At 39.0% G+C, this 17,528-nt stretch overlaps 1 protein-coding gene across 1 annotated transcript in view; it reads left to right on the forward strand.

Annotated features, from left to right (window-relative positions):
- Positions 1 to 17,528, forward strand: part of LOC139740444 (neuronal acetylcholine receptor subunit alpha-3-like) — a 119,945-nt gene that overhangs the window by 68,383 nt on the left and 34,034 nt on the right. The gene's annotated exons all lie outside the window — the stretch shown is intronic.

A 17,528-nucleotide genomic window follows, 5' to 3' on the forward strand; every position in this document is an offset into this window, starting at 1 on the left:
CTACAATACGTAGCAAATATTACTCTACTTGAACATGTATCATTATTATCTATATGTCTATACACTGTCACCTAACTGTAAGCCCTTCATACGGCGCTATAACAATATTGTTGTAATTGTCCCATGTGTCTCAACAGCTAACCTATGTGTTACCCCTAACTAGAGAGAGCATCGATGTGGATAGAATGTCTGGCTAAGGACAAAGGTTAGAGGAATTAATGAAATTCGAACCTCTAACCCTGTGATTGAGAATCAAGCGTGTGTACCAATACACCAAAGCACTTTCGCTAATGATTTCCATCTCCTTCCTATCCCACCTCCCACCATGTGCATCATCGCTGATTCCCTTACCGGCGATACTCTTCCCTCTATCGCCTTTGTCATTGATACTCCGCCCTTTCGGCCTCTTATCTAGGCTTCGGGCGTATGACCACCCTAACAGATACAGTTTCCGTCCGTCTGACTTAGCCCCTCGCCTTCTTCGCCCTTATACTCCGAAGCTCTCTATAAAGCCAGCTATCCACGCTGCTTTCATGGCATGAGACAGACACCACTCTGGAAATTATCGCTCTTCTACGGGACTCATTGCCGGTAATTGCTGCGTGCCATAGTCAATAACTGTTGCGGCCACCGTACCTTGGAGCTTGTGGCTAGTCTCTGTCAACAGCCGTTAGAAATTTGTCTCAAAGATACAGTGTATTCATTAAATTCTATCTGTAATACTGTTTAGTGAAAACTTATGTCTCTACTAATCGTACATTTGCCAAAGTAAGGGAAAAAAATCTATTTGACCACAAGCAATTCTTTGCACATGAAACAAACAATTTATAAGTGCTGAATACATTGTACTGTACATACAGAAGGATTGCAGTCGAAACAGCTCTTAACCACGTAAAGAATTATATCTGACAGGAACATTCTTAAGACAATTTTCTCGTCGGTAAGATAAAATGCTTTACGAGAGGACTATCTCAAATAATATGACCCCCTCCTCCGCAGATGTAACTTATCACAGTACACTAAACTGAATAAAACGCTCACATCATGAGGTTTGTACGCACACCCGCAGTTGTGTTGCACCAATACTGCTGCCGATGGTGAGAATATAACTTTCAAGAATTTGTAATAATAACTGTCTTCTCAAGGTGTTAGATGTGCATGTAATAGCCAGGCCCACCCACACACAATAGACGCGAACACACACACACACACACAGGGGGAGGAAAAAGAGACCCGTCGTTTGAATTCGATACCTTTTTCCAATTTCGATCTCATCAAGAGCGTCATTCTGAATGTCAGAGCTGCTCTCAATCACGCACCTGAGAGGAAGCAACCCAGAGTGGCGCGTTCAGTTCTCTCCCGCGGGTCAACCACCCAACATTGTACCCCATACAGGCAACCAGACATTCACGAACATAAGTCTATAACAGAAGCGGCTCAGAGCCATAACGCCACGGAAACTAGCAGTAATTTCCATACATTTAAGGGAATGGAATATTAGTCTCGTTATTCATGTTCCATTTCATGTACAGAATGTATCACAGCATCAATCCGACTATACACTGTCACGAAGAAATCAAGAGGTAAAGAATGGTGATAGAGATCATCAATGCAAGCCTTCAATGGGGGTAAACGACATCACGTATCTTTCATGGAAAGTACCATTATATTTGCCTCCTCTCGTACTGGTTAACGTCTTTTGAATAGTTACTCAATTTCAGCTCTTGGTAGATGTTAAATGAAAATGACCCAGGGTACAAGACTTCAGCTCGACTTGGAGAATACATCCTTCCACGTTCCTCCATTACACCCTTTTATAATGTAATTGTTCAAACAAGAAGTTTGCACAGCAGTTTCGCCTGGATACCATTGTTTAACTTACCGGTAATTATCAGTGGTAGAAAGCAATCGACAGACAAAATTAATGAAAGGGGGAAGTCAATAAGACACATAGTTGTAGTTTTGCACCTTTTTGTAAGTTATGCTACCTTTTGTTTAATATTGTAGCCACTTTCCGCGCCTTGGGTCATCATCGACGATACAAGACGCCCGCGTTTGTCGGCGCCTAGGGGCAGCTGCATGCGATGTCATTCAACTGTGTGTATTTTCTGACCTCTACTTTCCATTAGACAACCCTGCATATTCCGTGTAAATGTTCCATAAAATCATGATTCCACATGCATGATGTATTAGTCTGTATAGGTTGGCACTGTTGCTGCGTCATGCTCATATTACTTAATCCATTCTTGAAAATTTTCAGAGACTGAATAAAATCATTTAAGATTTGCCGGATATATAGATAGCATCGAACGTTTCGTTCAAACCTCCCTGCTGTTCCTGAGTGCCTTTTGATTACGAACACACTTTTAGCATCACTATTACTTAAGCATACTTTAAGATACATGTATTGGAAATGCGTGAGATAGGAACGTAAGCTGTACGAAGAGCACTATGAATGGCGCCCTCTTCATATCAGAGATACAGGCGAAGTAGAGCAGAATGTTAAAACCACAAGGAGGTTCTACAACCACAACTCTACAACTCCTTGTGTTTCAGTCGATTTTCAGTCTCTAACTACAGCTAAAATGAACATGGAAACAGACTTACGGCACAATCATGACAGTGAAGATGTAGAATAAGTATGTATGACAAAGTACCGAGAGGTAATGACAACGTGTAAACCATGGACGCTACAGCGGATTCACGTGGAGAGAAACGAAGGTGCATGCATAGCCTCTCAAAGTGCAGACAAAGCAGCGAGTAACGCCATGTTTTTCTGTCGGTATTCCTACCACCCCAAAGTAATCTGAAGCGCTCTGTTATCTCACAACGGCTACAGCCAATGTCTTTCAGTATTTTGTCGAGCGTACACGTGCATTTGCTTAACAGTTTTAATAGAGATGCTATCGTAAGATTTATCTATAATGAAATGACTCACAGCTACGTTAATTCGCGCGCAGACACTGTCGAAAGCTCATGAAAATCTACCAACGGAGATTATCCGCAGAGTGCAGTGATTTACTGTGGAAAGTATGCAGAAGTGTCCTTAGCGTTATTGATGTTTTAGAAAAAAAAAGTGTCCTCATGCCAAATTAACCGACATTGATTCTGATTGCAGGGAAGGCAACTACGTCATCCGCCGCCATGGAAAGTCCTCACGGCAAACGGAAGGACGACTTTGATTAGTGCGTCATTATGAATACCACAGTTATATAAGACCTCGTCAATACAAGGGGAAACAAAGTCTCCATGTCACTGTCTCGATTCTTGCAGGTCTGATGACATTCTTGTAAACATAATCTGACTCTAGAAGGTAAAGAAAAAAGATGCAGACAATATACAAGAAATATTCATTATTGTCACGTGACAGACGGACATGACACTCGATGAACTAATGCATGGTAGCTTATACTCTGACTCGGATATTGGTTTTATAAGCTCCGCATGTATCTTCGGCCAAAACAACTCAGCAGCTTTAGGGACGGTAAACCGCCGGCAATGGTCAGAGTTGATTGTCGTGATGGGTAGCTCTATTTGAAGTGAGATACATGTATTTGTTCAACAATCTTCGTATGTTTTCACGGCCACCACAGCTCAAAAGCTTTGCAGATATTGTAACCCGCTGCCAACACGTCAAAGCTGATTGTCGTGAAATGGTGGATAGTAATTCTGCGCTGCTATGCCTGCTATTAGTTTTTACATCTCTTGTGAGTTGTTTGTTTAACCTTTTCATTACAAAACACAATGTGTGGAATGCGCAAATATCAAATGGGAATAAATAAATGAAATTCTAACTAATGGATATTATTGTCTTTCAGGATATGTTATCCGATAGTCATCCAACAAGACAATAGCAATGCCCATCAATATGAATGCCAAACTAAATAAAATCGTTTGTTGAATACGTTGCTGTTTTTGTTTATTGTGTGTGTTTGTCCATTTTCTTGTCAAAATCGCCCCTGCTATGAATTGAAATGCATGCATTAACATGGTTGTCCACAAAGTGCGCCGAGATAGGATTAATTCTGGATAGCTGTCAAGCTCAGGTCATCTCCAAATTTATTCTGTTGTGGCAATTTCTTTTTTTTAAATCACTTTCTTTTCGACTGGGACCGTTAAGAACTTGACCCTAGAGAGAAGGTAATTCATCATTCGAGTGTCACCATCAGTCATTTCCAGTCGTTTGCCTGACCTCTAGTACTTGATATGATATGCCGAGGTCGGATTCCGACCCTCCCCAAAGAATACCTCTCTTTTCCAGATTTTTTCTTTTTTTTCCCCTAACTGATTTCAGGTCGGATTTGATGTATCATTGAGTAAGCACAAAGAACGGCGATCATACTTAGAAAGTAGACGGATTTATTTCCGATCTATTTAAATGATGAGAACAAGTTTTGTCAACGTCTGCGCCGGGGTAGATTGAGCACCGATAATGCAAACAAAAAATGAAGCAAATAAAATAGTACCGGTGGCAATCATGACAGTGATGATTCCGACCATGATAGTACTATATTAATAGAGTAACTGATACAATCATATTAATACTAATTTTTTTCTTCAACTTATGAGTAACAGCATTCGAATTCATTTCATGCAGGGACATGGGACATCGTAATTGCTGATGAAACAGCAATGTGGTTATTAAACAACACATTATTGTTGTTTGCATAGATAGAGAGCTGAACCCTCTGGAAAAACAGTGTTTTTATCACTGATAATTGATATGAAAAGATAGAAAAAAGACTAAGTAAACGCAATTGCACACATGAAGGAATATAACATAACAGCGTAAATGATACGACAAAACTTAACAGATGAATAATCAAGATAATCAGAGAACGAATAAGTTGATAAATCAATAAACATCATTGGCTGGAAAGTTTTTCCTCTGATGTGTGATGTAATCCTTCCTTTCTTCTCGAAGTCACAAAATTATCTAGACTATCTTATTTGCCTTTTTTTTATGAACTCTACTTTCAAACAGTGGCAAGTATGGTCCGCGGAAAGTTTGTTTGTTTGTTTGTTTTTTGTTGTTGTTTTTTTCTATGAAGTTAGCATGCAGCCCTATATTGATATTACATCGAATTTTCCAGACTCAGATTTCAGGCTGTAAATGCCAATTACCACATCAAATTGTAGGATTCACTCTCACTATCAACCACCCTCCCCCAAGAAATTATTCTAATCACAATGATGTAGAGGGATATAATAGCTTCTCATAATGAACAATCTTAGTTTTCTTGGCAGTCACTGTAGGCGGTGTGAAGATTGAAATGGAGACTATCTAGTGAAGATATGGATGTAGAGATCGATGTATAGCACTATAGAAATAGAACGAATCGTTTGAAAAAATCATGACATTGATTATTTGTCTATAAGTTTATGCTGTGATGTGATAGTGTGATAGATGATGGTCGTTTGATATAGTCCCATTAAATTAGTAAGCAAAACACTGGAACTGCCTATAAGCTTTTCATGATAATGGTAAGGCCCGGCTGTCTCAGTAAAACTTTTTCACTTACAGGTACAGCCTGGTGCGTGCATAGGAAAAAGCAGTGAGAGGCTAAATTTTTCAATATTGTCTATTCAAACGACTTTATAACAAAATGCTTTGCATAACATGTTAAAAAAGTAGCGGTCAATATTATTTGGAGCCACACAAGTCCTGTTTTCAAGGAATCTATGACAAAAATATGAACATTAAATGGGGGGGGGGTGGTTAAGAGGCAAGGAAGAGAAGTAAGATTAAGACCAGATGCATTCTGTCAAATCAAAACCGGTTTAAGATGTGGGCCAGGAACACAGGATGACAGGTGCCAGGCCCGACCAGAACTGCGTCTGTTTGATATCACGACCGGGACACCCAGCTGGGTCTTTAGATCGACGAATGATGGCCGAAGACGCCGCCAATTAAAACTGCATCACGGGAGATCCGTCGGGTTCTTGGCAAGGTCTGGAAAATAACAGAAACTTAATCGTTGGTGAGCTGTTTTAAAGGCAGTAGCGCTCATTGTTTTGTAAAAAACTTTCTACTGGCAAATGCAACATTGATGGAGGCTATCGAGCAGGATTTACTGATTCTTATATAGTGCATGTTACGTAATAGTTGCTATTCCGAAGTAAACGTGAATCGTTCCAACGTTTGCTTCTTAGTAGTGATATTACATTGAGAGGTTATAAAACTATACTTTTTTTAAGCATCCTATACTGGGGTGCAGTACACGAAAGATGTTTAAATAGGTGCTCAAATTTACTCAAATATGCTCAAATAGGTAAATCTATTCAAGAAAAATGTGAAGTAAAATAAGTGTTATTGTTTCACTTGAAGTTAAGGTGGAGTTATTTTTCTGAAATAAGAGAGGCTGTAAGAAGGAGGCCTATTGTCTTTAAGGTAACCTACGTCACAACCCAACAGGCTATTATATCTCCTCTCCACCCGGGTGAAGGTGATATTGAAGTTGAACGTGAAAAACGCCTCCGCTCACTGACCGACTTGAAGCTCTGTCAAAGATAATAGCCAGTGTTTAAAGGATTAAACACCTTTTGATACTGGATAATAAGTATCGATATTAGGTTTCATTATTAAACACTAATAAACAATAAACAAACAGGCAAACAAAAATAGAACATGAGCGATTTGAAAATTTTGTAGAAATAGTGAAGAAACGAATCAATCATTCAGCAGGCCGACCAAGCAATCAGCTGTCAATCAAAAATAAGCTATCAAACCCCAAATAAATGAATAGGTTGTTTGTAATCATTAGTCTTTCAACACACGATGCAATGCTCACAGTATTTGTCCACGCATATCATGGAAAGAGTACTGATGTGGATATTTCGTTTTATAAATCCATTTGGCCTCTTAATCATCCATCCAGATAAATGTGATTCAGAATTTTCTGCTATGCCTTGTGGTAAGATTGCCGCTATGCATTCATTCTATGAGAATGTGAGTTCAGAACAAGTAATCAGGCTGCACAGCACGATTTCAGGAAATTGATTGTGATTATTTGTGCGCGTATCCTCCGCACTCGTGCACTCATGTCGCAGCCGTGTCATAATCATAAATCTCAGCCACTTCGATTGGTACGCGCGAACGCAGATGGCATGTCGTCTGCCGATGTTCTACTTTGAGCGGCTCTGGCGCCAAATATCAGCTCTCGACCCACTTGGGCGATACTTGCGATACATTCCCCGAGAAGAATTTCATTCACTCTCATTATTGTATCGACCTTCTCGCAGCACCATTTTCTTAATACCATGAGATTGTCAATATTTTAAGTTGGCATACATCAAGATACATTTGCCGTTTAGTATCATTACGGATAATTGTTTTAATGTAATAACATCTTTTATTGTAACAGTTTCTGATCTAAAACTAAAACCGACATGATCACAATACCATGTACAATAATGTGTCTTCAGTCATTTCTACTTCTTGACAGTGAAGTGAAATCCACTAATAAGAAATGATAAACTAACAACTGGCCAATCTTAGGAGCAAAATAAATTTCATGGCTAAAATGAGAATGCTCTCTTCAACTTAACTCCTAAAAACAGTCCCGCAATTCCCGTTTGATGTTTCGTATTGCTCTTAAAAATACATTTATTTATCTCATTCAAACGGGACATCATAAAACAGCCTGATTTATTTTCTTTACAATGAGAACTCATGCATTCCTGGAATGCTCAGTACGACTGAGTTTGAGGAAAGGTCAAAATGTTGCAAAATGGAGAAAACGTGTTATGTCAAACAGTATAATCCGATTTGTTTTGTCTTTTCAAGGAAGGCATGTGCTTGAAAAGAATGCGTTGTGAGGTTACCATTAGATTCTAGGCTTCAACATCCATGAATTACAAAACAGCAGAAGTATGTGCAGGTTAAAAGTAAACATAAAAGTTGACCAAACAATATTGCAATGTATTGGAAAGTGCTCGCATTTCAGCTTTGTTTTTCCAGTGACCTTTTTTCGTCGAAACAGTATATTATCAATAGCAGAACTGTTGCGACTTTTCACTTTTGATCTGTCCCCATACTCAGCTGTTTTGAGCATTTCCGAAACACCCAACAATAGCAAGCGAGGTGTCATTGTATTTTCAGATATAATCAATCATTTTTTTTTTCTAATGTTGTTACAAAGTGCCGGTATTAGAGTATCAAATTTTAATTGACGAACTTATCATGAGGGGTTTATGTAGTGTTCGTTTACTGTGGTATTTCCTTTCTTTCACCTCTGAATAGACGATTTCTATTTGTAGATTGATGGAAACAACATGACGTGATACAACGGGGATAGTTCCTTAATGGCATCATCAGAAAAAACCCTGAACAAGCAAACAGGCAAACATGTATTTCGTTGATATTGAGACTTCTGTTTTGATTCTTTTGTTTGTTGTTTATTATTAGATGTCCCTGTATATTCCGGAGGCTCTTATTGCATTCGGAAGTGATATCTGATTTCAAGAATGTTTGTTGACGCAGTTTTGTGACTGTACGATGCTCATAAGTCTACGATCAGTCGGCGGCATGACGCAAATAAGTTGGATTAACGTTCTTTCCGAGAAAGAGAACCTGGAATAGGGTGTTGTGATTGCATTGGACTCACCATTTCTACCGAATTGTTCTTGATTTATGGCAGCGGCTACTTGGGAAGAGTGCCTCTCCGTGTAACCATCGTCATTAAGTGCATGTCAGCGATGCAATAATGCACACTGTAAGTTGTCGGATTGCCTTCTCTCCTCGGATGTGCCGTTTAATATACCAGGTAATGCACCTGTCTCGTCCTGTTGATGTCCGCAGCCCAATGTGACTCGTATTCTTTAGCAGTGAAGTTCGAATTAAGGCACAGAAGAACAACGTCTTTAATCATTGGCTTTTTTTACGTGAACATTCGTAATGACTACTGTATAGTTAGTAACGTCATTCGGGAATGGATCTTTCTTTTCCATTTCCATCTTCTTGTTTTTAAGATGAGACACCTACACACTGTGCCTCCGGTGAGGATTCTGAATGACAGCGGGATGAGATGGTGGATGCAGTGATGGCGGTTAATAGCTTACGTTGCTCCGCTGAAACAAGTCGATGACGTCCTGGAGGATATTTTTAGGTTTAGGGAGGGGAATGAGAGGTAGCGGGTCTCAATCCCTCTTGTTGTGAATCACTGATTCATTAAAGTTTGATCTCGATAGAGAGTCCTAACACCCTCGATCGTAATTCATGTCTCGTGTCGATCCCAGCACATGTATCAATACCAGCCAAGGCCGTTGGAGGGCGCGGGTTATGTTGCTTATGTCCTGAACGCCAGTACAGAATGTAGGCCAAGTATGAAGATTACGGTGGAATGAAGGGGGAAACAGGGGGAAAAACCGGATGAGAAACATTATGACAAAATGTTACAGTTTAGCCTGGTCTCCTCCAATTTTGGCAGTATAGCGTGCAAGAGCAGACTTTGTCGTATACAATCTCCCACTCAAACGATCTACGGTACAGATTATAGCAAAGCTGCAAAGTCGTTAAGATGGCAATTTCACGTATCTTTTCGAGAGAACTCCATATTTGCGAACTTTGCAAGACACGATTCCTGATTGAGATGTTTTTCTCATTTTTTAAACAGAAGAAGATCTTGTGAAACGTTATATTTCCCTCGATTATATTACTATTATCTGAAATGATTAGTGATACTTATACCGAACCAATAGTTCATCTTGTTGGCTTTGATGCATTAATATTTGTCATAATGATAAATTTAATGATGTTATCATTATGAAAGATTACGTCAGTACGTGGTACTCTTTTATGCTCCTAACTTGTGACTGAATATGCAATTAAATTTATGAATGACATATAGCAATTACGGCAAGACCTATAATTCACAAAGGGAGATCTGAGACTTTCCCATTTTCCTGTTCGAAAAACACTTTTTTTATTCTGTATCCAATTAAGGTTCTCTCTCACACACAGACACATACGAACATACATACACACACACACACACATACACACACCACACAAAAACGCACACACACAGCATTCATGTACGTGTTGCACTGACTTATACTAATATGTAGGGCCTATACTGTACTAACGCTTGCATCCCTTTTTGTTCCCTTTTTCCTCGGATTTCATTATGCTCGTGTCGGCGCCCATAGTAATGTCAACGTGCTATTCAATGCTAATGAGGCCTTCAGCAAGATCAAGCAATAGCTTAAGATGAATTAAAGGTTTCCTTGGTATATATGTTTTCTTTGTCAATTGCAATTCTATCCACCCCACCTTTTTTTTCTCTCAAGATGATACTATGTCATTGTTATATTCTTGTGTGATTATATTAGTATATCATGTAACAAAGAATGTAGGTTTTCATGCTTTTTTACTTGAAGAAAATGTGGAAATTACATCAAATCAAATCAAAACAAATCAAATCACAACGTATTCATCCCGCACTTGGCAATATTCCTAGCGTTATTGTTGTGAGTGTTGTTCAATGTAATTGTCATTATCGGCATGTATGGGTTATGTTTGTTATTGTTGACTTAGACTGTTATCAATGTTTTTTATCATTAGTGCCGTGAGAAGTATTCCTTTGTTATTACAGAGCTAATTATTTTGATATCATCTTTCAAACATCAACTCATTAACTTGTACACCTTGATATCTTGGCAACCATCTTGCCTATACCTTTTTTTATTTCTTACTTAAGAAATTTAATCGCCAGAATTAATTTCGTCGATTACTAAATTGCAATTGATCATTGTTCTCCTGGTAGTCAGCTACACATCAGTACATGCTTTCCACAATTAATTTGATTGAAGTTGATAATGCATACTGTGTGGCTTGGTATTTTGTTTTTATTCATGAATATATATGAGATGTATATGTGTGTGATAAGTGCGTGTGTGTGTATGTGTGTGTGTGTGTATGTAGGCCTATGTGTGCGTTTGTGTACGTTATTGTGGGATCAGATACATAAAAGAGGAAGATATTAGGTATATACACTTGTAGCGTGTAACCGCTCATTATGCTTGATGTTGTCAAGTCTGGAGCGGATATCAAGGAAGGTCGAAATCCACAGATTAGCGGTCAAGCGTGCTAAACGCTATTACCGGGATACGTTGCGCTCCGTTAGTCCGAGCTCAGGGCTAATCAGCATGTCCGTATAGCCTCGTTCAAGGTTAATAGATCAGGCTCATGATAATGACAGTTTGACAGTGTGTAATATGATAACAAGAGTTTGTTTTGATGTTTTTGAACGTTAACGATAGTGTGACGAACATTGGAAAGGAGTTTGAACTTACGAACAAAAGTTCTATTTCTTTGAGCATTCAATTACCTAATAGCACTTTGTATGGACCCATTAGAGGTTGACCTGGATGCTATTTCAAAAGCAAAGCATCATAATTCTTTTCTTCGAGTTGGATATTCCTGTACCTGCACGATATTTTATAATGTTTTAAAGGTATAGATTATTGAGTGCTTGGATGAAAAGCATTATGATCTATAAGACACATCCTTGCATCTACAATATTGCATAATGAATATGATTGTGTGGTGGAGTGGTGATGGTGATGATGATGATGGTGGTGATGGTGATGGTGGTGGTGGTGGTGGTGGTGGTGGTGGTGGTGGTGGTGTGTGTGTGTGTGTGTGTGTGTGTGTGTGGTATCGTGTAATGTATATATACCTATAGAATGAAGTGAATACTTTTTTTTATGGGAGACTTGTACGGTATACGATCGTGACCACCCCATCTAATTAGTGTTCGTGGTTGCGACCAATGGTACCATTCCGAGAAAAAATAAACAAACGAACAGAAATCAAGTGAAACTTCGAAATTTTGTATGTGAATTTCGTTTGTATCGAAGTTAACCTGAACATAAAGTGGATTTTCCAGAATCCTGAAACTTATGTTTTTGCACCTTTTTTTTTTCCTGGCTCACATTACTTAAGAACAGGAACAGCTGTAAACCAGTTGTGAAAATGTCATGCCGAAGATTTCACTGCGTATGCATTTTAAACATGTCTGCCATAATCATTGGCCACATTTAAATAAGAATACAGGTAACTCCGAAGTTTTATTTATTTTGACTGAAGCAGATCTAATAAGATCGGTCATCCAGATAGAATATCAGGCAAATCTTTCGTATACAGTCTCTTCCAGCATGCTTGCTAACTGTATGTACATGTACGTATGAGTGCTGTTATGTTTGAACCTGTGTGGACCTCTCTGAAAACCAGCATTTGGCTGATGAGGGTGTTCCACCCCATGAGTGGGTATACCCCCACTCACTTTATAGTTTCATCTACCAGTATTCCTCCCCTGTCCCCCCGAGATGAAAGCGTCCAGCAACCGGCGACTCTGTGATAATGACTTCTGTAATGGCATCGAGTCAATGCCCTTCTCATTAGGTTTGCATACTTAATGAGCTCCGTCGTGGAAAGTGAATAAAGAAATGATGATGAGAATCTATAGTCATTACTTCAATAGACCAGACGTTGCCAACAAGCTGCTAACATACATAATGGGCTATGGTTTCAGTGTTCTGTGTATTGTTGTCCGCTTTGAATGTGTTTGGACTATAGTAAATGTGGTAAATCCGTCTTGTTTTGAGAGGAACTCGCTGTTCGAGACAGAGATGTATGGTATTTCTCACATTGGGATCAACGAGAAATTAAGTCAATGGTATTAAAGTCAGAGATATTTAATATTATGTTACACAAAAGCAAGGATAATTCATTTTACGGAAAATAAGTCACATCACACGAACAACTCATTCTAGGATAGATAACTGCACTGTCATATCACATGAAGGAGGAAAACAATTTGACTTGATTATAACAAAATAACTCGTGTGGATTGCTTGAGGATTTGGTGATCGACGAAACAATGCGAAAACTACTTTTAAAATATTGCACAGAGCTTTGTAAGATTCAGGTAAATATCAAATCAGAAAGGGAGGTTGCTTTCTTATCTCGTGATGTCCTGTAATTCATTAGCCCACACAGCAGCACCGTGTTAAAATGCAACTGGCTCTCTATACGAATAGGCCCCCTACTTCGCAATTTATGGTAAGGATGATGCACTTTAATTTCAAGATGCTATAGCAGATGATTGCTCCATGTTTCGTGAGGGTATGTAATACATTAACAATTTCATCAGCTCATCTTATTCGTATTTGATTGTATGTATCAAGAGAGATTTTAGAGGAAACAATGGTAATGGAAGAGAATGGGTAAATCCCCACCCCCTTATGATCCTCCTTTTCCTCCAAAGATATTTCCCGTCACACTATTGCAAAAGTAAGAGTATATTTCAGCTTTTCGTATTTTTGTCTTCCATTTGAGCATTACTTTATGTAGCCCGGATTTCTTCTTTAAATGTGGCGCTGCATCAACGCGATGAAGTTCATCTGCCAGAGAGGAGAGCGAAGGCATGAAATAATTCATGGGCATCAACTATATTACACATTCACGCGGTTCCGACAACCGCGACACTTTCCATGACTGCTGTTACCATGTTCACCTGCTTCTACTGCTCGGCGCCGTTATTACAGCTCTTGGCGTGCGCTTCTATCGATTACCCAAATATGGACTTGTTCGTCCTGCAATGCTATGACTCCTCATTCTCCATTCATTTGCGGTTGCATTTTTTTTTTCATCCAGACGATATCTTCGTCTTGTATTCTTTGAAGGTATCGATGACGCGTCGACCAAAAAATGTTGCATTGGTAAACAAATCCTGTGAACCTTGTAGTTGGTCCCTGTGGTCAGACTAGCGATGCAAAGTATGTAGGGACGATGCTTTTTACCGAGATTTTTACTAGCACTGCATGAGATGATGCGTGATGAGAATACACAGAAGCACACACATACACACACGCGCGCGCGCACACACACACGCACACACACATACACGCACACATATGAACACAAATATTTGTGACAGATTGCATACTCAGACAAAGTTATAGTTTGCCTCTATGTGTATAGTTGTGTGCGATTCGATCATATTCGTAAAAGCAACCAGTGGCACAGATATGTTATTCTTTGTATAACCTGTTTACTTGCATTCCTTAAGACGAGAATATTCTCTGCAAGAATGTTTCACTTTAAATCGGTCCATTCATGATTATCATACAAGAAATTCTTCTGATTATCATCTCCCGTCCGTACGTACCTCTATGCTCAAAAATTATGTTTTCTATAGAGGCCCGTTGGTATGGAATGATTTACCATATAAAATAAGAACTATCTCTTCACTTAATCAATTCAAGAAGAGATATAAGTTGTATTTATTAGACTTACATAACTTGAGATGATCTTGTATCATATAAAGCGATGTGTCATCTCATAATGTATGTGTGTGTGTGTGTATATGTGTGTGTGTGTTTGTGTATTGATATGCAAATTTGAATGATTTGTTTTGTTATCAGGGTCCAACTTCATATAAGGCAATCAGCCTTCCTGTTGAGCCCTTGTGTTATTGTTGTGTATCCATTGTAATGTTTTTATGAAAGTTTTGAATAAAGAACTTGAACTTGAACAGTTGAAGGAACTATATAGCTTACAAATTGCGATCTTCCAAGTATGTTTAGTGTGTACACTGTCACTGGTTATTTCTATTGTTTGTAGTATTTTAAAAATACATACGAAGGAATTGCACTTCATGAAAACAAAAACAAGAACAAATCTACGGCCATAGCAGACATGTCTGTGATAACTATTACTCTTTGTAGAGATTGTTTAGTAATGCGTCTTCTTCTAATCTTTAGGCCTTTTTTTTTGCGACATTGCATTTTTATGACTTGTAATGCTACCATGAGACTTCAGACAATTCATGTGTTGTGTTCCCCCCGCCCACGCCTCTCTCTGTCTCGCTCTTCATCCTCGGTAGTAAGCTGGCTTCCATTCGTCTTGTAATTCGGAGAGTTCAGAGGCAATCCCACGTATCAGTATAAATGTCTGTGATTTATTACGGAAATCATGCGTTCATTGATATATGGATTGTTACAGATTTAAGTTTCATTCTTGAAGGGTTATTTGTGTCAGAGAAACTCGATTTATTGCCCTCGTATTGTTTAAGGTCAATGCGTACATTTCTTTTTTTAATTGACAAGATATTTCCTGTTTTATCACAGTTGGCCCACTTTGGATTTTCAGTTTTGATGAGTTGCCAGCTATGTGAGCGCATACATTTCTATTTCTTGAATTTTCTCTCTGAAATGTTTCCTATGTAATTGCTCTAATGATCAAAACAAAATGTGTTAAAAAGTAAGAGTTATGACAGTATTGATGATGACAATTTTTGGTCATGAATATGATGATGGTATCGATATCAAATGATATCATTAAGAATGATCAATTCAACTATCATTGAAAAGGTTCATAGCACTAATGATATGACTTTTATCATTATCGTCATAATATTTCACAAGAATATAAACACTTTAGTCAGCAGCAGGATGGCGGAATCCTAGCGAACTTTCCACACACCTCTCCTCTGGTTTCCGACCTGCCAACTGTGAGGCAAGATGTGCCCGGAGAAGATGCGCAACATGACGCCCTTAGTGTTTTGCAGTAACGATGATGCAACCTTCGTTGAAGCTCGTCCCTCATCGGAGTTCGATGGATGAACTCGTCCAAAGTGATGAAATGACAAAGGTGACATTTTACCCAGCGATCCCTCAGCATCAACCTACGATAACGTTCGCAGAGACATCGCACGCTACCGGGGGTTCCATGTAAGGGGTACCACACATCGATACATTGGTGCGGGACTGTAGGATCACAGCACGAGGAAACACGTACTCTAATGTAACAGCTCGGACCGAGAGATGTTTGGAGTAGGGTGGCAAATGACAACCGTGTAGTACCCCGTGTAGACAATAAGAGTAAAGAGACCCGCCCATCTATACTCAAGTTTAAATTGACTCTAACAGTCAAACTAACAGAACATTGAAAGTTTCATTAAGATTAATAAAAAAAACCTTCGATTATTCTTTTTAAATAACAAATAACTGTCATTTTTCACAAAACGCTCAAATTGGTCACAAGAAAAAAGGGCAGATAGATAAGGCTATAATGTCATGGGGTTACAATTCCTACGCATACCACGTACATGGATTTCTTTTATTTAATTTTCTTTTCATTTCATGGCAAGTGATTTGTTGACAATATTGATTAGCAGGATGCTAGGTCGTTACAACTTTATTATGAGTCATTTTGTGCGAAATATACCATATCTTCTCTCTTGTAAATGTAAAGGTGAAATTAGGCAAATATCTCTGGGCGGTCTGTAGGAGACTCTTCTCCCCCTTCGTTCTCCTCTTGATGGTGTAAAGTCTAGAAAATTGTGTTTTATGATACTCTTTAAAAGAGCATTAATTTTGTCTGGGTCACCGTGGGACACCATCATTTTTTATGTTTTTCTTCAGGTCATACATGTCTTCTTCGCCTTGCATGGTGATTCCAGTCGAAGAGGGGAGTCTTTGAACTAGATCCTTGATTGACACTGCAGCATGCTTTGTGCCTGTTAAATACCTTAGTATGATGGAAATCTGCAGTTTAAGAGTTAAATGTTGTCAGTCAAGTTTTCGAGCCACGGTTGTAATGCTAGAGCTCGCGGTGAATCAGTGTCTCGCGAAGTCTGCTTTCTTTCTTAATTCGTTAAACGTATCTTTGTCTTTCTTTCGTTACACATATTAAGGGCTTGTATTTGAAATTGGTTCCCACTGACAGTTCTGGGACCTGTTTGAAAATTGCGTAAATTGCCATCCGCGAAAGCATTGCAGCTTTTCCACGCCAGCAGGGTATGGCGATGGTGTCCAAGATGCTGGACCTTGTTTGGGTGTGTTCGACCACACGAGCATTAGCACAGGCTTTGGAGGAAAGAGTACAATCTGCGATGTCACCTCGCACCAATCCCCCGATTGTATCGCTCCCCTGACCTCTCGTGCTAGCTTTTCATTTCGTTCGCCGATCTCTATTTGGATACTCGCCTCAGTGCTAATAGCATAGCGGCCCTTTTTACGGATTCTCGCCACGCGCACAAACTATCGAACTACCGCTACGGAACAATGGGAAAGACCAACGCGGAGTTTGACTAAACCCTTCACGCTTAAAAAGAAGAGATAACTCGCATAGAGCGAAAGTTTTTCTTCTCGTTACTCCAAGTAATTCAAACGGCCTGGTGATTTATTTCTGAATAACGTTACTTGTCTTTTTTTTTTGGTGAAAGTTTCTTTTAATTTTGTATTCTTTTTAGCTTGCTAGTTATCTATCTCGGAAAGAATCCAGTCGGCATTCAAATCCAAACCATAATACTCTCCGTCAATTACTTGTGAATAATCATGTACAGAATCATGTGATTATCAATGTATGAAGAGCTTTTCTTGGCTCCCAGAATAGGATCTGTTCAAAGTGAGTATAATCTTGTCTCAGAAAGTCAGAATACCACTACCCTTATGAACCTCTTGGATTAATGACCCCTGTTAAACCCACTATTATGGCTTTCTCGTCGGTGCAACAAAAA

Source organism: Diadema antillarum, unplaced genomic scaffold, assembly GCF_040938485.1.
Source record: "Diadema antillarum isolate AM-2024a unplaced genomic scaffold, OU_Dant_1.0 seq00000854_RagTag, whole genome shotgun sequence".
In the NCBI taxonomy this organism is placed as follows: domain Eukaryota; kingdom Metazoa; phylum Echinodermata; class Echinoidea; order Diadematoida; family Diadematidae; genus Diadema; species Diadema antillarum.